The sequence below is a fragment of the Haliotis cracherodii genome, unplaced genomic scaffold (assembly GCF_022045235.1).
Source record: "Haliotis cracherodii isolate W230 unplaced genomic scaffold, xgHalCrac1.p SCAF_6, whole genome shotgun sequence".
Lineage (NCBI taxonomy): Eukaryota > Metazoa > Mollusca > Gastropoda > Lepetellida > Haliotidae > Haliotis > Haliotis cracherodii.
Window position 1 is genome coordinate 38,125,767 of NW_027266319.1, and position 23,024 is coordinate 38,148,790.

The following is a 23,024-nucleotide window of genomic DNA, read 5'->3' on the forward strand; positions in this document are numbered from 1 at the left end:
AATAGACATTTATCAAGAAATAAATTACAGCCAAGCATACAGGTTACAAAAAGAAGTGGAGCAAGACACTATGACACTATGACACGTCTGTATCTATTGTGCATATTATATACATGGAAGCTAGTGTCCTAGTACTCACTCATACAGTGTTTCTGGTAAATGTATGTCCTCCCAACAAGCAGGTTTAGTCCACACTGAACAATTAATTTTTCACCATGGGCATTTCCCCTGTACCTGTTAGACAACATGTAGGTATTGTTACACAGAACTAATTGTGTGAAGACAATTGACATTCTGTATGAGCTATAAATAAATTTAACATAACCGCCCTGAGGTGATGGCCTTGATGTATTGCCAGGTCACGGTTGAGAGAGGTCAAGGATCAAGTGTTAAGCGTGTCGTTCTCAATGTGTGTTTGATGGTTAGCATAGATAAAATACATCGAAGAGATCCCAGGCCGGAATTAATGTTGATATTGTCATTAAGCAAATACAGATAAGGGTTAACTGAGGCATACAAGTTTCATTGTCGAGCCATCAATCAATATAATTTTTATTTTTATTTAGTCCTTATGTAACCTACTGCCATTGTAGTGGCCATAACATTTCGGAGTGGTGACGGGATTCGAACCACAGACCTTCTGATCTGAGGTCGGACACTTTGTCCACATGACCAAAGAAGTTAACCCCATCAGCAGGCTGACATGGAAAGGATGGCATCTGTGGGATGACTCCACATCCTGCTACACTGACATGGAAAGGATGTCATCTATGGGATGACTCCATATCCTGCTACACTCACATGGAAAGGATGCCATCTATGGGATGACTCCACATCCTGCTACACTCACATGGAAATGATGCCATCTATGGGATGACTCCACATCCTGCTACACTCACATGGAAATGATGCCATCTATGGGATGACTCCACATCCTGCTACACTGACATGGAAATGATGCCATCTATGGGATGACTCCACATCCTGCTACATTCACATGGAAAGGATGCCATCTATGGGATGACTCCACATCCTGCTACACTCACATGGAAATGATGCCATCTATGGGATGACTCCACACCCTGCTACACTCACATGGAAATGATGCCATCTATGGGATGACTCCACATCCTGCTACACTCACATGGAAAGGATGCCATCTATGGGATGACTCCACATCCTGCTACACTCACATGGAAATGATGCCATCTATGGGATGACTCCATATCCTGCTACACTCACATGGAAATGATGCCATCTATGGGATGACTCCACATCCTGCTACACTCACATGGAAATGATGCCATCTATGGGATGACTCCACATCCTGCTACACTCACATGGAAAGGATGTCATCTATGGGATGACTCCACATCCTGCTACACATGGAAATGATGCCATCTATGGGATGACTCCACATCCTGCTACACTCACATGGAAATGATGTCATCTATGGGATGACTCCACATCCTGCTACACTCACATGGAAAGGATGTCATCTATGGGATGACTCCACATCCTGCTACACTCACATGGAAAGGATGTCATCTATGGGATGACTCCACATCCTGCTACACTCACATGGAAAGGATGCCATCTATGGGATGACTCCACATCCTGCTACACTCACATGGAAAGGATGCCATCTATGGGATGACTCCACACCCTGCTACACTGACATGGAAAGGATGCCATCTATGGGATGACTCCACATCCTGCTACACTCACATGGAAAGGATGCCATCTATGGGATGACTCCACATCCTGCTACACTCACATGGAAAGGATGCCATCTATGGGATGACTCCACATCCTGCTACACTGACATGGAAAGGATGCCATCTATGGGATGACTCCACATCCTGCTACACTGACATGGAAAGGATGCCATCTATGGGATGACTCCACATCCTGCTACACTGACATGGAAAGGATGCCATCTATGGGATGACTCCACACCCTGCTACACTGACATGGAAAGGATGCCATCTATGGGATGACTCCACACCCTGCTACACTCACATGGAAAGGATGCCATCTATGGGATGACTCCACACCCTGCTACACTCACATGGAAAGGATGCCATCTATGGGATGACTCCACATCCTGCTACACTGACATGGAAAGGATGCCATCTATGGGATGACTCCACATCCTGCTACACTCACATGGAAAGGATGCCATCTATGGGATGACTCCACACCCTGCTACACTGACATGGAAAGGATGCCATCTATGGGATGACTCCACACCCTGCTACACTCACATGGAAAGGATGCCATCTATGGGATGACTCCACACCCTGCTACACTCACATGGAAAGGATGCCATCTATGGGATGACTCCACATCCTGCTACACTCACATGGAAAGGATGCCATCTATGGGATGACTCCACATCCTGCTACACTCACATGGAAATGATGCCATCTATGGGATGACTCCACACCCTGCTACACTGACATGGAAAGGATGCCATCTATGGGATGACTCCACACCCTGCTACACTCACATGGAAATGATGCCATCTATGGGATGACTCCATATCCTGCTACACTCACATGGAAAGGATGCCATCTATGGGATGACTCCACATCCTGCTACACTGACATGGAACGGATGCCATCTATGGGATGATTCCACATCCTGCTACACTCACATGGAAAGGATGCAATCTATGGGATGACTCCACATCCTGCTACACTCACATGGAAAGGATGCCATCTATGGGATGACTCCATATCCTGCTACACTCACATGGAAAGGATGCCATCTATGGGATGACTCCACATCCTGCTACACTGACATGGAAATGATGCCATCTATGGGATGACTCCACATCCTGCTACACTCACATGGAAAGGATGCCATCTATGGGATGACTCCACATCCTGCTACACTCACATGGAAAGGATGCCATCTATGGGATGACTCCACATCCTGCTACACTCACATGGAAATGATGCCATCTATGGGATGACTCCATATCCTGCTACACTCACATGGAAAGGATGCCATCTATGGGATGACTCCATATCCTGCTACACTCACATGGAAAGGATGCCATCTATGGGATGACTCCACATCCTGCTACATTCACATGGAAAGGATGCCATCTATGGGATGTCACCTTTCCTGACACACCATGATAAGAGAATAGTTCGATGTTGCCAAAAAAATTAATTCCTGAAATGAATGAGGGGGGTGAAAACAGGTCTGCAAGTTTTCCATCCAACAAAATCAGGAAATTTACAGTTCACAGTTATTTTTGTTGTTATTTTTTAGGGTTTTGATTAGAAGAGGGGAGAGGGGCATGTCTCAAACTTTAAGGCACCCAACATTGAAATGCTTTCTGAAGCTGGAAAACTGCTGTCTGAAACAGCCAACGCCATTCACTCCCAAAACAATGTGTTCATCGTACCTGATGGCGTGGATCATAGCTCAGGTTGTCTACCAGTGGCTTGCCTGTCCAACTCTTGACAATTTACAGGCCCCCATGATATACCATACATGCCATATGAAGCACCCCTGACCAATTTCTAAGCCAAACTGTAAATATAATTCTAAGCGCCCATGGCTACACCCAACCCCAATCATTTACACAATAATCCATATTTTTCTGTGAATATTACTGATCTAAAAAGCTGCAGTGTAGAAAGGGTACGCACTACCTTTAACTATAATCTAAAATATTTTAGCTAAATGGACATTTGAACTTATTCTGTTTTCAGTTCTCTGCTGCTCATTCTCAGACAATATGTTTGATTTGTGTATGGTTTTAACAATCCCCTCCCCCCTACCCACCCCCCTATCCTTGTCATTTTTAAGAGCACCTGAAGCACTTATTATGATGAATACGGCAGTCGTATTATATCACCATTACACATCTCTGACACTCACAGAAACACATACCAGGATTCTGTGCCACTTACCATATTTTCTTGAGTATAGTGCGCACCCATGTATAATGTGCACCCCCCTCTAGCAGCTTCAGTATTTTGAAAAAAAATAAATTTGAATACCAAGCGCAGAAAAAAAATTACACCGTACCCCTTTAGTGAAGTCCGGCAAATGATTTATGATATATGTATCCATTCTCTGTCAACTCAAGGCGTCAATAGCGGTAATCTGACCTTGGTTGCTGTTTTATAACGGTGAGTTGTGCGATCTTCCAATCACTATTTCACCGAAATTAATGAAAAAAATATTAAAAGGAATTTTGAATAAAATTAATGAAATAAGTTACAAACATAAGTCCAGATATACAAAGAAGACTTTTTATAGCCAGACAGTGTAATTACATGATTAATTTGCGTACTTCAGTATGGATTTGTTGACATGGTATTTCCGGTGTTACGTGCTCACGGTAATGTCTTTCCATGGGGGAAAAAACATCAAAACTCATTATTTCGTGTATAATGCGCAGCCCCTTCTACACAGCTGTGTTTTTTGGAAAAAAAAGTGCACACTATACTCAAGAAAATATGGTATGCTCCAATACAAGTAAACTTACACAGCCAGATTATTTAGGTAAAGGGGGTAAAAGATCCTTGATAAGGCAAACAGGAAGAAAATGCTCCAGACCTGGTGATTCATCCTCCTGCAATGATCCATTGTAACCGCCAACATCACACTGAATTAGGAATCTTTTCATATCCTGCCAAAGGAGCAGGTGTGCATGAACAGAATTCTATTTCACTTTTATATCTGTGCAACTGTCTTTCATATTTTATTTATACATCACTATACTACTGAGTAAATAAGTTAATCACTTGTCTGTGCTGAAGAGTAATGGTGAAATGGGGTGGAACGTCGCGTTAAAGAATATTGCACTTATATACCAATGTGCATGCAGATGTGTGGCTCTCTGTTGGTACTAGTACGGAATAATGTTGGTTTTATAGTGATAGCCCACTGAGATACCATGCAATTTAACATGGACACCCCACTCAGACACATTACATGTCTTCTAGCTGACCAATCCCTGACCAATTGTTGCATCGCTTTAACCCCAAGTGACAGGCATGGTTTTGACTTTACAGGGTGATATACTAGTCTAGGTAGCATAAAGGAAAAACATCCATAAGAATAGATCTGCAAGTCTGAACATGTGTTGTTTTATTCTGCAGGAATATCAGTGTGTTAGTTGGTTCAGCAGGAAACAAAGAAATGCTGCATGTGTCTGTCTATATGTTCAAGCCTCAGAGGAAGTGAGTGAGTGTGTATGGTTGTACGGCACTTTTAGCTATATTCCAGCAATATCATGGTGGGGGACACCAGAAATGGGCTTCACATCAGTGGAAGTGGACACCTCGGTGGCTGAGTGGGTTGGATCGCTGACTTTGTATGCTGGCAATTAGGAGCCTCACTCTGGCTGTGTGGGTTCGAATCCCGGATGGGACTCAACCCAAAAGAGTACTAGAATCGGTACTTTACAAAGAAAGTGTTATCCTAAATATAACATTTGTTACATTTAACCACTTTCTAAATGGCATTGTGTGTTCACATATGTTCAAAGTATACAATATGTGTGTGCTTCACTGTCACACATATCACAATAATTTCAATATTTACTGTTCCCTCAAATGAGATTTACAACAAAAATAACGATCTACGTTAAATTACATTGTTTCTCAGCCACATGCCATTTGAAATATCAGCTTGAAGACTATTATCATGTTTATAACAACTAAGGGTAGCCGGTAATAGGACACATTTTCACTGTGATTAACCCATCAATAAACACCTCCTACTTGCCAAGGTCCAGTTATCACTTGCAGCATGTAACCTTGACAACAACGTAAACAAAGTGTCAATTACATATTTGTCAATATCTTTTGAGGGTCACCAATTCATAATCTACAGAATTACTCCACTCTATATGATTGCTATGAACATTAGGTATAGCCTAACATGCTAATGGGGACATAATATCATTTTGAGAACATTATTGAAAATGCAGTACAAAAATATTTTTATGATTCTTCAAAATCAGCACGATAGCTAAATTTGTTTTTTTCCCTTTTTAAACATTTCAAACAAAAGAGAACACCAAAACTCAGTAACTTATTCAGTGATATAAAGTATGATATGTGCGTTCAAGCTAATCATTCTCATAAACTTTTAATGAAACTTAATTATTAAATAAAAAGGGGGTCAAACCTGAACCGTGTTCTGATATTTTGAAATCTGATTAAGTCAACTATCCTTACAAAATGTACACCAACATGGAACTTCTTTTAACTACAAATTTCATTTTATCATATTTAAAACACAATGTATAAAATACAGGTTTATAGAATAAATTAAACAATATTACATAATTAATAAATATCTTTATAATAACCCTTTAATCAAAATGTAAAAAGCAAATTGTAATGGATATTTATGTCATAAACGCCATGTTTCTCTGGTCCCAACACATTGTCAGGCATACATAATCCCACATGAAGTAAACAAGGTTTGTAAACAACTGTCAATCACACTCCAGCTATGTCAACACATTTGAATTCCGACATAATGTTTCATCTGTTATTATAGGAATTAATTCATGATTTCTTTTGCAACATACATTATCAGCACATGACTCAATTACAACATTTTACAGTTGACAGAGCCTTACAGTGCTGATAAAAGACCGGGCAATTTATTTTGTTTTGAATGCGCCATCTCTATAATTTCTGAAAAGTATTTTTTTATACAATTTATTGAAAATAAGTTTTGAACAAACACCTTCAACTAATACAAATTGTATTTTTACTTTTTATTCAAGATTTTAAAATAATCTGTCAAGTCCTGCATTACAATCTTATGATAGGTTTTTTTAGAGTAATAATTGCAGACTTTACTGATGTTATACGTTTCAATTTAGAGAGTGCAGTTGAATAAAGGTCACGACATATTTTACTGTTCTGCACTTGAAACATGAACTGACCCCAGAAAAAGACCCACCCTCTTGTGTACATATCTGTACCAGTTGTTTAAACACTTGGGTATAAGTGGGGTGTATACCGGTTGTTATAAATCTGTACACATCGGATTTCCTTGAAACACTTGAGATCACTCTTGTTCATATTTTAATCCCTGATGATCCTGTTATCAGTCATTTATGACCATATTCTTTAATATTACCTTCTTTTTACCATTTTTATCTATTTGTTTACATCGTGAGTTTTTCAAAACTTAACAATTTATGATCCTTTGTTATAAATCTTGTACTTTAAATCCACACACAAAACCCAATTTGAACTATGGCGGGTGGCTTATCTGTGGCAGTATTTTGGCAGTTTCGTTGCAGTCCTGTGGCAGAAATAACAACCCCTTGTCACATGACATCCTGCCTGAGATAATGTCACTATATACATCATTCCCGCTATGACATCACATGGATGTGATGTCATCAAAGGATGCCACCCTGTTCTTTCCTGTTTTTTATTTTGATGTCCTAGCCATTGGTCACCCTTTTCCTATGCTTATCCTTATTCTGAGTGCTAGGCTGGTGGTACCGTGTTGGTTGCACTGGTTACAGACACATGTAACATTGAAGGGACTATTTGCACATTCCTATATGCAGGGAATAGTGTATGGTTCTCGGTCAGCAGTGACAACATGTAACATTGAAGGGACTATTTGCACATTCCTATAAGCAGGGAATAGTGTATGGTTCCCGGTCGGCAGTGACAACAGTGACAACATGTAACATTGAAGGGACTATTTGCACATTCCTATAAGCAGGGAATAGTGTATGGTTCCCGGTCGGCAGTGACAACAGTGACAACATGTAACATTGAAGGGACTATTTGCACATTCCTATAAGCAGGGATCAGCGTATGGTTCTCGGTCGGCAGTGACAACAGTGACATTGAAGGGACTATTTGCACATTCCTATAAGCAGGGAATAGTGAATGGTTCTCGGTCGGCAGTGACAACAGTGACATTGAAGGGACTATTTACACATTCCTATAAGCAGGGATCAGCGTATGGTTCTCGGTCAGCAGTGACAACAGTGGAGTCGATAGCTTGGGTTATATACAAGTTTTTACCATACAGGTAGATATTTACAAGTGCCAGGCGAGCATATATTGAAAGTAGTTGTGGTGTTGGTCCCATGGAGTTCCTGGACTAATCCTAGCTAGGCTAAGGGTAAGACCTTTCCTCTACGTACGACTTAGTTTGGGTTTTAACGTGCGCTTTCCAACAATTGCGTATTTCCTACACTGGCTCACCAGGCCATTCAGTGATGTGGTCCAGAAGGGTATGTCCGAAAACATAAGGCAACCTAGAGGGACTTTACGGTTGCTTAATTAATTTTGGTTGACATTTGGAATTTTGAAATATGCCATACTAAAAGGTGGGGGAACTAAAGGAGTTTGTGAGGTTGTTAAGTTGTGTGTTTTTTATGGATTTAGTTTTTCTGTTTTATTGGTAGCTTGTTTGCTAGGATTTTTTGATTTTTTAGATGCAGCCAAATAGGCTTGTCTCGATTAGATAAATGCCTAGTACTTTATCGGTTTGTAAGTCATTACCAGGTGTAGTGGAGTTGCTAGTGTCATTTGATTGTTGTAGTTTGGTGTCCTCTACGTCTGACTGACTGACTGGTATAGAAGATTTAACGTGCGCTTTCCGACTGTAGCATATTTCGCACATGGCCTCTACGTCTTTACTTACTTACTTTGGAGATTTAACGTGCGCTTTCCGACTGATGCGTATTTCACACACGGGCCTCTACGTCTCTTGACCAAGGCTTATATAGCCAAGGTCACCTGACACCAATTAAGTTATAAATATAAACAACAGTAATTAATGACAAGTGACATGAGTGCACAGCTTGTTCAGGTTGTCTGACAGTAAATGTATAGTACAATGGTGATGTGGATCAACAATGGGATTAGGAGCTTGTAAGTAATTGCAATTAAGTGGTCAGAGACATATACAGGCCATGGTGAAATGATAATAAGCCTTTGAAATTGAATGTTTATTAGGAAAATGGCTTTCCTGAAACGGTTACTATAACAGTGATAAGGACAAAAAACATCTTCTTTGTTCTTTTTATGGACAAGCAATAATATTAGCACCACAGACTAAAACTCCACAACATATCTGGACCAAAGATTTACCTCTATTTCTATTTGTGAGTGAGTGAGTGAGTTGGGTTTTAGCCGCTTTTAACAGTATTCCAGTTATATCACGGCGTGTCAGCTTAATGTGGGAGGAAAGCCTGAAGTGATGCAGGTGTCAGACGTTTACCACTTCGGTGAAACCCACGAGCACGGTAATGGTGCTGACAAACCCAGAAACATAATCGGGGCGAACCGGGATTCGAACTCACAATCATAGGTTTCTGGCGTGCCCAAGGAACGCAACTCTGCACAGCGAATCGCAGCGCCTTAAACGACTGGGCCACCTGTGCCCCCTCTATTAGTAAGTGGTGGGGCTATGATTTTTCTGTGTACCAGACATGAAAATAGGGGTCCCTGGGTCACAAAATGTACCAATGAAAAATAAAATTAAGAGTATTTGTGAGTCATGGGGCTATAATTTTTAAGGTACCAGACATGAAAATAAGGGTCCCAGGGTCACCAATATACCAACAACACAAACATAAAGTATTTGTGAAGGTTAATTCATGGATGGGTATTCGTTCTTTAAAAAAACTTTTTTTGATTGAGTGAAGAATATCAGACATGGACAATAATTAAACTTTGCCGGCTACCACGGGTAGAACTTAATTGGTTTCAATGATTCACACAGCCACATTGTTTTGAATCCCTTGAAACTTGCAGGGCTAATTATTTGCATCGTTCTCAATTCTACCATGAATTTGGAATTTACTCGATTCTGATTGGTCAATCAGAGGCTATTAAATCACAATAAACCCCCTCTGATTGAAACAGCTGGTTTGACGGCCGCATCACCGCGGAAGCTAATATTCATACAATAGTACTATTTTCAGTAATTGTCGGTAGGCATATTTGAATAATTATATCTACAATTACAGGTTACAAAATGCACAGATGCGGTTACTACAATATTAAAAGGATGTGTGGCAATACATTTCATGCAGAAAAACACGACAGAAATCAACAAAGGGAATGTGTTTACGTTTTGGAGACAACAGAGAGCTTGGAATTTTGGCGCTTTTCTATATACGACTGTGACATCATATTTTTTGCGTCACAATGAGCGATATGACGTCATAATGGTGACGCGCGCTGTAGAGCGAAAGCCTTGCAAAGCTTGCTTTGTTTTCTTTAGGGATGCCCACCTCATGTTAGCTTACCAAGTTGCCGTGCTTATATGCTTTCAATGCCTGTCATATGTTTTAGTGAGGTATTACGGTGTAAACAAACTGCTTGAATATATACAGCACCATATTTTGTTCGGTGATTCCGTAATTCAGATCGATAACCCACTCAAAACACTGAACTCAACCCATGCCGCTTCACTCTGTATATTTGCTAACACCAAAGAGTTCGCATTTTATTTAGTCATGGTAGAATGGAGATAAACATACTGTGTTTTCAATGTAGAGCTAGGTTACCTGTAGATTTAACCGCGCTAAATTTAATATTTGAAACCTCACGCTGCGCGTTCGGTACCAAATTCAATTTAGCGGGGTTAAATCTACAGGTAACCTAGCTCTACATTGAAAACACAGTATGTTTATCTCCTAATTATTCTCAATAGACAAAGATAATGCAAGCACCTTTTGCATTCAGTAAAAGCCTTGAGTCCTATCATGGATCATAGTCATAAACATGAACTTTTGTTTCCCTGGAAACGAAGCCAAACACTATTTGATCATTAAAAAAAGGACACATGAAACATCTGTGACTGATAAAGCTGTGATTTGCATGAACATCTGATATATATCCTGCAGGTATTTGTAAACATGGTGGACCCATCACCTACCTGCCACTGACGACAGGTAGATGTCTCACTAACGACAGGTAAAGTCATCTCACAGGTAATCTGTGTGCCTTGCGGGGGAACTCAGATGAGTCAATTATGACTGTCATGGGTCAAGGTCAAAATATTCATATTTGGTTTAGGGATCTATGGCTGACTATATGTAATAAATCTGTTTTCTGTGGCACGTTGAGAATAGGTGTAAAGTTATGGATATTTTTTGTTAATATCCTCATCATTGCTCATATTAATATACAATGTAATATGAGACTTAGTGATTTATAGTATATATTTATGGCACAGTGATTTAAACTTTGTAATGTAAAAAAGGCTACCACAAGCCTTGGCCACTCAACAGCCCTCAGTTATCTCAGAGATGTACTTCTGGGTTCAATGTCAGAATAAGTCCCCAGTACCCCATGTTTGTCACATCTAAAGATCACTGTGTGTTATCTTCACCTGAAACCTGTGGATTGTTGCTCATGCTGTCAACCACTGGTTGACCTGGATCCTGTTCCACTAAGGGCTCTTCTGCTACAATGATAGTAAGCCCTTGTTAAAGTATGTAAGTTACGATGATCTTACCGCTACGATGACCATAAGCCTTGGTTAAAGTATGTGTTATGATGATCTTACTGCTACGATGACGTTTAGCCTTTGGTAAAGTATATATGAGTTACGATGATCTTACCGCTACGATGACCGTAAGCCTTTATTAAAGTGAGTTACGATCAAAATCGCTTTGTGGAATGATCCCTGGCCCAGATAGTTATAACCTGAATATTGCTGGCTGTAGCCAAAAAGAAAATTCACCCACACACTTGATGATATTTGTCCTTCGTCATTTCATCAGATTACTTAGTAAAGAGGTTACATCTAAACTGAGTGACAAACTCGAAACAGCTTTCAGCTATTAATTTGGCATAGTTCCATGGTAAACTCATAAACTGTATTACGAAAATGTCCCAAATTTTATCCTCAGGATAGAAAGTATGCCGTTACACTGAGAGTGTCTGTTTGAAAATACTGATGCACCTAACCACATACCATCGTCGGAGCTTTAAGTATGATGCACTTTTGGTTATACACTCACAATCTTGCCTGTATCAAGTTGATATGATGGGTAAGCATGTTTTTATTACTATGATGGAACATTTTTTCTCTCTTTAAATACACGTTAAATATACAACTCTGCATTTCAATGGAATATTCCATCACAGTGCATTAAAGGTACACTATACTATATGGTCTGGTGCTCATATCAAATCAAGGTCTAGACCTTGTATTAAAGGAAACTATCAAGCGATATCTGAAGGTATGCAGATCTAAAGTAACATGTGACAGATTTATCCAGGATTCCAGACTAATAGCCCTGGGCAGTTTTGAGGGAAAAATTGTTACTTTGCTCAAATTGGTCACTGAAATGCAAGTCAATTTTGCAAAGCCTTATCAACAGTTATTACTATACAACATGAACTGGGAAATATTTAGTTGGGAATTTGTATTTACATTTGCTGCAGACTTTGATTATCAACCTCTGAGCGGGTCTAGATAAATCCCTATGTGACCTCACTATGTCACAACGAAATTCCCTTATTGTCCTCCTGTAGAGCATCATTGTACAATTATACAAGTCTCACAAAACAAAACAATTAGTCAACTATCTGTCATGGTTCATCTTTGAGACCATATGTTCCCTTTTCTTGTGTAACAAATTTGCAGGAAGGATACACCACAATGACTGTTTCATTTCGTATCTTGCACAAGCACATTTTTTTTTATTATTCTGTGCTCATATCAGATATAAGATAATTTCATCACGCTCATACATGATCCCATGATTGCGGAAGAGTCTGTGCATGATCACATGAACACCTCTACTGTCCATCATAGACCAATTAGGTCACACTATAAAAAATTGAAACTATGGATTATTATCAATACATCAGGGGAAATAAAAAACTAGATCATTATGAAAAATATAAATAAATATGTTATGCTTATGTGGCAAATATAATCATTTGACATCTTATAAAATTAATTGATTGTAAGCAGATCAGATAACAAGTCCCAGATGACACGGAAGTAGAGATGATCTGCCCTCTTCATGCTCCTCCTGACTATCCAACTGCTGTGCATCGCGACCACGTGAAAGGAGGAAGTAGCTCTGTGTGCATCCACCCCCTGACTAGCGGCAGTCATGCAGTCTCGTCAATGGCAGTTTTATCATTTATGTCCACAATGCTGTTTGTGAATACTGTCCATAAGTCATATATTTTTTACCTGTTTTTCCTTCTATGGCGATATTCTCCCTCGTTTATATGTTTTCACATCATCACTCTAATTCAATTGTAAATTTAATTGTCAAAAGAAAAGAAATAAATGCTGCACATTTTACAAATTATGCCTATTTCAACCAATCTTGTTCATGGTGTTGTTTCAACCTTATTTAAAATTATTGTTTTTTTAATACAAAATCATGTTTATTTTTAAACGAATACACATGCAATATATCTCTTTAGTTTGAGGTCTAACCCATTCATTATATTATGGTGGTATTGTCGAGGAGTGCAATATATATGCAATTAACATGTTTGATATGTGGTCAGCCCATTCATCACACCATTGTGGTATTGTCACGGAGTGCAATATACATGCAATTAACATGTTTGATTTGTGGTCAACCCATTCATCACACTATTGTGGTATTGTCACGGAGTGCAATATACATGCAATTTACATGTAGTATATACCTTGTATATATACCTCCTGCGTAATACAATACTACAAAAACAATCAATGCGTTATCACATCAAACACCTATTGACAACAATGTGTATACCACAAAACTCACACTGGCAATATTGTACGTGATTTCAAACAATGTTTGTACGTTTGGTGATGTAATAGTACTAATACCTTTTTGCCGATAACTTTACGTAAATAGACTATTCAGGTATTAATCCTTTAATTTAACGTCATGATAACTGAGGTCAAGCAACACACTGTTAGTTTCACAATCTGCAAATATGACATTGTAAAACAACAAAAGTTACCTCAACACATGCGTCCTTCTCCCACCGCTAACCGGCCGCTATCTGGTGATCACCAACTGGGTACTCGAACCAGTTTAACAGTAAAATGAATACTCGAGCGATCGTTCTCTTCACTACTTCACAACTTTCGTTGAGCCGCGCCTCTTCACACACACAGCAACAAGTTAAAAGCGACAACGATCCACAGTCCGATCAATAATAAATGTCCTACGTTCCGTGTTTGGGTACTTTGCAGGTGCAAACGCCAGTCAAGCTGTGACGAGCGAGGAAAACACCGCTCGTGTGCCTTGTCGCCAAAAATAGTATCACGCATGTGACGTCATCCCAACTATTAAACTGGGGTCGCGCTTTCCTTATATGGAACAACGTGACACAATCTAATCTCTGCGTTGTATTTTATGAATGAGTCTTTCAGTATTTGTTACCTGTATCACAATGACTAACTGTCGACGATGTTCTGAGACATAAGGACTTTGAATGACGTGCAAGTCTTTTTTTGTTCAATGTGTTCGTCGTGAGTGTGCTGATGCTGAGAATAGTATATTTTAAGTCTGAATCACATTAGGACAAAATTAAAGACGTTTATAGATCTATATCTATCTATATACGTCATTCGACAAAATATTACATTACACAATCACGTTTAATGATAATATCTATCTATCTATCTATCTATCTATGTCTGAATTTCAGTTACACAAATATTTTACACGAACAGTTTCTCTAAAACCGAGCTTGATAATATTCATGTATACAAAGTATTTATTTAAGAAAGCGATTACGTCTTAAAATTATATTTATGAATCAATTATTGGTTAATTAAGCCATTATCTAAGACAATACCTACATATTATTAATCCGCACGTGACAATAATATGTAATCACACACCACAAATGTAAAACATAATTGCCAGTTAAGTTATTGCCAGTAATCGACAAATATCAGGAAGTCGAGCGGTCTGTGAGCCTGGCTGAGCAAATTTCTTATAGGTTACATGTAAAAGACGAATCGTTAAACGAATTAGCATTTAAAAGATATCAAATACTTCCAACTATCGTGATACAAATGATCTCTGTCCGGAAAAGCTGTATCTAACTATATATAGGAAATTAAAACGACATAATATATGGCGTTAAGTGCACACATGCATGGAAGTCAAAGGAAGCCGTTTTCTCTCTCATCTCAGAGCAGTCAGACATTTCTCAAGTGTTCCGTCCGACATGACTCGGGCGGTTAAAATCAATAAATACAAGCCAGATTCTCATGAAATGTTCTAAGATCTATAAAACAGTATTTAATCTACCCAATTATTTCTTTAAAACACCACAGTAAACGTATTTTAAACGAATTCGTTCGTTAAAAGGAAGCCAGTTTCCCACTATATTATTCTCAACATTGTCTCTATCACAAGTGTTAAGTCTGTGTTTGGTCTGGCTTGGCCCGGGCGCCCAAACGCAACTAAAACCTCACAGATGCAACACTGAACGTATTAAGACATATAGAAGACTATAATATCTACCCAAATACCACTTTATAAGGACTCATATCGTATATTAAACGAATAAACTGAATTTATAAAAGAAATATAATGGTATCTTCTCTCTGTCTGTTTGTTGTTTTACACCGCAATAGCAATATTCCACCAAGTACACCATAGTGACCTGTATACACGTATATACTTAACTACTTAACTTCTACTTTACTTTGAAACCGTAATTTATTTTACACTAATACTATGCTAAGCAAACCGGGTCCCCACACGAGTATTCAAAAGACAACTTGTCTGTGCGCATACTTCCACTGGATTGCCAGCAAGAAAAAACAGAAGGTTGATTGTATGGTATTATGTTTACTATAACCAACAGCGGACATTAAGTGTGGAAGAGGTGGGGTTTTGTTTTCGTCTGTGCGATTCCGATGAATAACACATTATTGCTGACATACTGAATAAATATTACCCTGACGAGATTCAGAGAATAATTATTATCGCAAATATGGCATCAATATATCAAGAATAATCTTTGCCACTAATATTCAGTCTCTGAATCTCGTCAGCGTGATATTTCTGTTCATGATCATGAGAAACACCTGACGTCATAAAGGTGATACTTTAGTGATCTTGACACAAAATCCACGCACTTAATGTAAATAAAATAGGTAAAAGACTGTCACCCTGGAGCAGGCCTATTTCGGGTCTGTGCATGTCAAGAGTACTCATCATGAATACACCGTCGGGAAGCGCCTCACTAATTGAACACATATGTTATTGCCGCACACACGTCTACGATGTAAACGTAAATTAACTACACCCCACCCTCTCCAGGGCTTTCGTTTTAGCTTGATTTTATCCGATATCGTTGATCGGTGCTCATAATGCGAATCACTTGATTGTCTGGTTCAGACTCGATTATTTAGAGATCGCCGTCTTATAGCTGGAACATTGTTGAGAGCGGCGGTAAACAACAAACAGACACACCAAACTTTGGGGGAAACAACGTAAAGCAAGTAATGATAAAAAGAGGCCTTATGTTTTACAATGATGGATGTTAACTGTAGTGGAAAATATATTTATGCGTATCGATCATATTTCTTATTTGGATCTGTTGTAGAACAAACACGTTTATATCAACATATGTTTGACATTACTTTGACACTGAGGGAGTCGTGCGTGCATGCAATCTCATTGTACAGCGATTTTATTCAAAGTTATATACCGTCAGTGGAGGAAAATTAGATTACCATTGCCATAGACAGCAGATAATAATGGGATCAAGTGGATGTTGACGAAGAGGCATAAATAATCAGAACTCTTTAATCGACACAGACGATTGCAGGCTTCGTGACTCGTTATAAAAACAGTTGCTATCCTTGCAAAATACATTTGGCACTGTCATTTTTTTTGATAGGATCCGGGGTAGAATAGGTCTTCAGCAACCTAAGCTTACCGTAAAAGGCGACTATGCTTGTCGTAAGAGGCGGCTAACGGGATCGGATGGTCAGGCTCGCTGACTTGGTTGATGCATGTCAACGTATCCCAATTGCTTGGATCGATACTCATGAAGTCAATCATTGGATTGTCTGGTCCAGATTCGATTATGTACAGACCGCCGTCATATAGCTGGAATATTGCTGAGTGCGGCGTTAAACAGCAACCAAACAAATCATACATATAATACAGTGATTGAGCGAGTGTGACTTTACGCTCCATTTCCAGTAACATCAACTTGAGGGCATCGACAATGAGATTTGTCCATGTCGGGAATCGTTACCGTGTCGAACGCTTTAACCACAAGACAACCCCACCACCCATGCAAATGGGAGTCTATAAGAGAGTAAGGAACGGTGGGGTAGCCTACTGGTTTAAGCGTTCACTCGTCACGCCGAAGGCGCGGGTTCGATTCCCCACTTGGGTACAATGTTTGATGCTAATATGTGGTGGCCCCCGCCGTGATAAATTACAAAAGGCGGCGTATAAGGCGTCTGTTTGAGAGTAGGGTTGGGCGGTTCAAATTGTGTCCATGAATCATGTGATATAAAGAAGCAACATTAGACGCAGACCATAGAAGGATATTTCATGATTGATCTGTATTTATTTTAGCGGGCTGCCAGGTTCGTACTAACACAGAGAGCTGGGTCCCGCGTGATGATAAATTCTCAAATGACTGCTAAAATTTCGATTTTTGGTTTCGTTAAATGCAGGCAATGGTGTTGTTTCAACATAGAACGAGCCCCACTTTGTTGTTTTAACCACAAATAGATACTGCAAATGGACATGTTTCCATACAAACGGATACAACACCTTTATTAAGCAATTTGGTCGCGAACGTTGTCAGGCCCAGGATGAAAATATCACTTGAACAAAAGAAGTTGATTATTATTCACATGAAACCGTCCAAAGTCTATATTCTAATCAAACAGTTCATTCATTTCTGATTTTCCGAAAACAACGTTAAACACGCTTAACAACCAACATGTGTGCTGTGACAATGATTTATCGAAAGCGCAGATACGAGAGGCGTACGCCAGGCGCTCGTCTCTCCGTGAGCCTCAAGAGGTTTCAGAATTCGGGAAAATCCGGAATACCACGAGGCCACGTCGAGATTGATTTGGCATCCCGAAACATAACAATCGTGACGATCACGTTGTGAATTATGAAACTGTGTGGTTACGGCACTGACGTGGTTATGTCACATGCCGCAAGGCGTTAATGTTTATACTCTTTTTGAATTATTTAAAACATAGAGATGTACCAAATATGATTCCCGAAAACTTCCCAAAACACTGCTTTGGTTGAGCATATGTCCGAATATGAAATCCTTGTATAATTCAGAATAACATGACGCGATGTTCGCACGCGCACATGACAAACACATACCCCTCGGCATTGGCATTCGTGACCAACTCGTGTTATTCCGGGTGCACGCGGCCATGTTATTTGTTTGTTTGTCGTTTAACGCCGCACTCAGCAATATTCCACCTGACCACATGATCCCGTTAGTCGCCTCTTACGACAAGCATGGGTTGCTGAAGACCTATTCTACCCCGGATGTTCACAGGTTTGCGGTCATGTTAGAAAAGGGGCGATATGACGTATGACGTGACTTGTATATATGCCAGATCGTCCCATGGCATATATACACATTCTCCATCAGTACCTGTTGTTACAACATCCGTCTGATGTGTTGCACTTCAGAACGAGTTATTGGAGAAGCCCTCTTTCTTTCCAAAATCACCGATTGACGCGAAATTCATTGAAATTCGTTCGCGAAATCATCAGCATTGTCATTTTCGCCTGATTGACAACCCTAAACACACACGTACACGCACGCACGCAACGCATGCACACACACGTACAAACACACACTGCAACAACAACGATTATAGGAGACACTATCTCAGGAAGACGTGTATAAATACTGGCCATATATTGAAGGAATCCTACAAAGGCACACTGATTTTAACGTTGTTCTTTTTACGATTTAGGACACTCTAATATAATGGGCTTAAACTCATTTCTTTTGAAGATTTAGAGACCAAACCCATGCATTGCACCCGCGGCCCCAACCACACGCGCTCAAGTGGAGAATTCCCCAAACCCTTTAATAAATTCTGGACCCTCAGTTTTGTATTAAAATGTTCATCGTTTCAAAACATTGAACTCAGAACTGAGATCGGAGCTGCAAGATACTTAACGGCTGAGCTAGCTTCACTGTAGTCTGTCTCCAGACCCTAGAGAATTGTTTTTAACTCAAGTCTAGAATGATTTGGCATGTCTAGATTGCCTCAGCTCTAAAATTAAGTGTTTTGGACTCCATTTGAATTTTATTATTTTTATTTTGTAGATAACTTTATTTCTGGGACTAAATGTCAGTCTAGCTCCACTGCACATACACACGGGAACACAAAGTGACGACACAAAAGCAACGGCATGCTAAGGTAGTGTCGTAGCTTTGTCTGGGGTCTCTTCTTCACCATGTAATTGTGGTTTGGGGTGCCAAGGGATCCTACAGCAGTTACCTCAATGGTTATGGGAATGCATTTATACCTCATAATTGTAGCAGCTATAGAAGGTCAGCAAGAGCATCACACAACTAATCCTGCCGGATTAACAACGATTTTAATGTAAACTTATTTTCGTACATTGCAAAAGAGATTTGAATAATAAAACATGTAAAATGTTTTGATAATAATTCCTCCGCCCTGTGTATTTCAGCCAATGGCTCTACAACAGTGAACGAGACAAAACTAGACACTGTTTAGTCTAAGGTTCGAAACATCTGTCAACAAACCCCTATACTAAAGTCACTGTTTTAAATGCATGCCAGTTTCATCCTTTTCTAAAAGACATGATTGTTGCTAAAACCTGCTGACAAAACACTCCCTGTGTTGAAATACAATATACTACACGGTATGATGTTATGTGTAATCCGGTTTTCGTGCATAGCTTTAGAGTCGTGTATATATAATATTGTACAAGTGCCACACTAAAGAACACATAAGTATCAAAGGAAACGATGAATTCCGACGCACGCATGGGCGTTCGGAGATAAAAGTAACACTTCAAGTTTAACGTCAGTGATGAGAAGTATGCTTTCTGTGAAACTGAATTAGAAACTATACCCAATGTGCTTTTGGAATGTAAAGAAGTGCGTCCACCGTGGAAATACTTGGAAAGTTGACAGAACAACAGAACGATGTATATCATTAAAGAAAATATACTTAAAATAATGATCCCTTAAATACAATTATCACACTCTTCACACAAAAAATGCCAACTTTCCAAAATATTAACGGTAAACTGCTTGAAAACTATAATGTAAGTGTATTTGTTTGTTGTTTCACGCCGCATTCAGCAATATTACAGCTATAGATATAAACGGCGGTCTGTAAATAATCGAGTTTGGATCAGACAATACAGTGATTGACATCATGAGCATCGGTCCACGCAATTTGGATACGATGACATGCATGAACCAAGTCAGCGAGCCTGACCACCCGATTCCGTCAGTCGTCTTTTACCACAAGCACAGTCGCCTTTTATAGTATACGGCAAGCATGGGTTGCTGAAGACCTATTCTACCCCTATAATGTAAGTTAATGTGCTGCTGCTATAACCAGCACTATTGATAACTGGTACACGTTCAGGTCATCATGTTATATGTTGCTTTACTTAATTATCTGAATGTTCTACATGCAATACAAGTGTTAAAGAAACCCCCCAAAAAACATTCAATCAAACCTAAACAGAAAGCGAATCTTCCACTTCCCAGAGGCGACTAATGGGACCAGGTGGTCAGGCTCGGTGACTTGGTTCGATGCATATCATCGATGCTCAGGAGGACAATCAGTGGATTGTCTGGTCCAGATTCGATTATTTATAGACCACCATTTACTAGTAGCTGGAAAATTGCGGAGTTAAACAACAAACAAGCAAACAAACACTACGAAAACGAAGCCGTTTTTGGGGGGTAAATGTTTAGAACATTTTATGTCTGACATTGTGTCCTTGTCTTTGATAATATTGTTTATTTTGTTTTCCTCTATTTGTGTCAGAACACGGCTGTTCGCATCTATATGGACTTCATGCACTCTCGGGTTTCCATAAAAGCCGACACCGCTCACAGGAGACAGATTGTCGTGAGATGAAGATTGGCAGCCTGGTACAAGGAGATATTACGGCAAACACGCCATCTGCGGATAAATCGCCACACTGACGATAATCAGATTGTTTTAGAGGACCTCAAACATTTTTTTCAGAAATGTACTTGAAATGAGGTGCACCCTTTGTGTTGTCAGAAAATATTCTTTCGATTGAAGAAATCTCAGCGTTTTAGGAATTTAAACTAATGCGATGTGTTCGTTGGGTTTGCTAAAAGGTGACATAGATGAAGTGGAAGTGACATCTGCAGTTGTTCAAGTTAATGAAATGGAAACAGCGTGGTTGGTACCATTAACATGGTGGATTCCACTCAATGCAAGCTATCTTGCATACGTGCTAGATATTTCGCATATATATTTGAAATGTACACGATTTATTCATTACTCTTCAAAAAAGATATTTTTGAAAAACAAGCTTTACGTTGAAGGTGTTATCCAGAAAAGCATCACCTATAACACACTGTATATAGTCTCGCTGGGCAAGAAGACATGAATCAGAAATTAGAATAATTTGAAAAGTGATATGTTCGAACTTATGAAAATGTAATACGAGATCTGGAGAGAAAGTCACAGTTTTGGAAATGAATTAAACATGACATGTGTTTATTGTCTGACACACGGACGTCTTCATAAGCTCCGTCCCCCGAGTCAGTGACGGCCGTGTCAGATTATAGTTTCTGCTGAGTGCCGCTTGCGACGAGGACAAGGAATTCAACAGAAATGTTAATTTGTCACACATATTTAGCATAGCAATAGCATTTATTAATTTTATAACTGTTTACAAAATCTTGAAACGTGAAAATCCCACATTTGTTGTGTGACTGTCTTATGAACTTGAGACCCGTGGGGATTGCGGGTTGGAATTAGTCCTCACAGCCTGCATGGTCGTATTAGGCGACCAATGGATCGGGTGGTCATGCTTGAACCGCTCGATGATTGGTTTGATTGTTAGTCATCGTACCCCGACGGTGTGGATCGCTGCTCACAATATCAATCACTGGATTGTCTTATCTAATGGTCTGCGATTGTAACCATATTCAATTGTAAACTTGATAGTAGCAGGAATGTCTAGCGTATGGGTAATATAGATACTCTCATATAAACCTGCACAGAGAGCTCTCACTATACCATGATATACACGATTTAACTGTCTCCTTCCGAAAAAACTGAATTTTCAGACCATTTTCATTTTAAGTCCATAAATACGAGCTCTCGCAACTTTGGCTCTGAACATCAACTATATCGCTATCGTAGGTATAAGGTTTTGAGTGGAAAAGCGTCAACGAAGGCCGTGTCGCATCGCAGGCTTGCGAAGGATGGTTCGCTAGTGTACCCTGGCTGATTGCTTGTCATCGTACTCAAGCGGCATGGCTTATTAATTATATAGTCAACAGCTGGTTTACCTGACTCAGAACTGGCATATTAGTTGGAATACTGCTTACCGAGGCGCAAAACAACACTCACTCACTTCAGGAACTGGTTTGTTGGAATGCTCTCATAAATTATTTTTGCTAAGATATCATTCAGTTCTCACAATATCTGGAAACATTGTAACATTTGTCTCATTGAGATCTCACAATCTGGAGACACAGTGTTGTATTTTCAAAGTAGGCTGTAGACGAGAAAAGTCAAATTGTAAAGTTGAGGGAAATACATAAAAATATTATTGCGTTGGTATGAGAAATGTGAAACATGTTCAAATGGATGAAACTAACTTCTTTTTTATTCATGAACCAAGATGAACGTTGCGCTATGTGTATATCTTTTTGTAATAGCATCTCAGAAAGTCACCTTGGGGTCAAAGACTTGCTCATGTTTAAATATTAGCAAAACGCTTCTTGAAAACCTCTGTCCCATATCATCAATGACATTTTTCAGTGATTCTGAATCTTCAAGAGACG

General features: G+C 39.4%; 1 protein-coding gene across 2 annotated transcripts in view; it reads right to left on the reverse strand.

Moving 5' to 3' along the window:
* The window catches only part of LOC139444629 (protein kinase C delta type-like), a 133,658-nt gene extending 119,403 nt beyond the window's left edge, over window positions 1–14,255 (reverse strand). Inside the window, exons 1-2 of one of the 2 annotated variants that reach the window (XM_071225546.1) lie at window positions 13,965–14,255; window positions 140–234 (exon numbers count right to left, since the gene is read on the reverse strand). The gene's annotated coding sequence lies outside the window, so the exon portion shown is untranslated. The remainder of the gene's footprint in view (window positions 1–139; window positions 235–13,964) is intronic. The other variant, XM_071225543.1, reaches the window with a different exon arrangement.
* Between the last annotated feature and the right edge of the window lie 8,769 nt (window positions 14,256–23,024).